We start from the raw sequence: 971 nt of genomic DNA, 5'->3' as shown, positions 1-971 counted from the left end.
TATGAGCCCCCAATAAAATTATTTATTTATTTATTTTCAATATGGAACGCTTCACGAATTTGCGTGTCATCCTTGCGCAGGGGCCATGCTAATCTTCTCTGTATCGTTCCAATTTTAGTATATGTGCTGCCGAAGCGAGCACGATTTATTTTTTTTATAAATGTTACTCCTTCACACACAAAAATTCAGGCACTTATTGGGCGCCCAGGTGGTACCGTGAATTGAGTGCTAGATCACTAGTCTCAAGGTTCGTGGTTCTGTTCTAGGGTTTAACTTAGATTCTGGGCACTAGATTTTCAGAAGGTTTATGGTTTCCAATCAGAGCCCTAAATCCATTTTAAGCTGGCCCGTGGTCATTGTGCTTGCGGAAGTGGAGGACCAGCAAAGAGGATGAGGATGAGATGGATTGATGCTTAGCAACTGTGCGATGGTACAGGGCTGGTTAGTGTTTCCTGCTGTTGTGCACAGGGTCCCAAGGAGTCAGAGCCACGCCACACCTTGCAACAACACGGGTGGAAGAGTCCTGAGGCGGCCCTGGCTGCCTTGATCACAGGATCCTGAACCAGTCCTATAAACTCACCTAATCGGTAAAACGTATCCCTGTGCAGCTTCCGTAGTCATGCCTGCAACTGTGATGAATCCGTCGGCCACCCTTCATGCTCTGTGACCATTGTCTTTGTTCTCCAAGCACTACTTCGGGGGCCACATTTCTGTGAATCCTTGGACACTGCTGTGCCTCCTGGTGATGCGTTCCTCATCTTTGTTTAAGACTTCATGCATGTGTTGCAATCAACTACATTTCCATCCGGGGTCTCTGTTCTCCCCTACAACAGTTCAAACCCATCAGCCACCCCCATGGGAGAAAGATGAGCTAGTCCCCCCACTTCTGTAAAAATTTCATCTCCGAAACCCAAAGCAGTGCCCTCGTTGGGGTCCCTTTGATCAGAATGTCCACTCTCTGACAGCAGGCT

General features: G+C 47.7%; 1 non-coding gene across 1 annotated transcript; it reads right to left on the bottom strand.

The window, feature by feature from the left end:
* Positions 1-35: 35 nt before the first annotated feature.
* On the bottom strand, positions 36-142 carry LOC115867933. Its single transcript, XR_004045330.1, has one exon. It is a non-coding gene; the product is annotated as a U6 spliceosomal RNA (small nuclear RNA).
* Positions 143-971: the final 829 nt, after the last annotated feature.

Source organism: Echinops telfairi, unplaced genomic scaffold (assembly GCF_000313985.2).
Source record: "Echinops telfairi isolate 266 unplaced genomic scaffold, ASM31398v2 ScPeMD7_7475;HRSCAF=8513, whole genome shotgun sequence".
NCBI lineage: Eukaryota > Metazoa > Chordata > Mammalia > Afrosoricida > Tenrecidae > Echinops > Echinops telfairi.
This window is presented reverse-complemented; position numbering and strand designations above follow the sequence as displayed.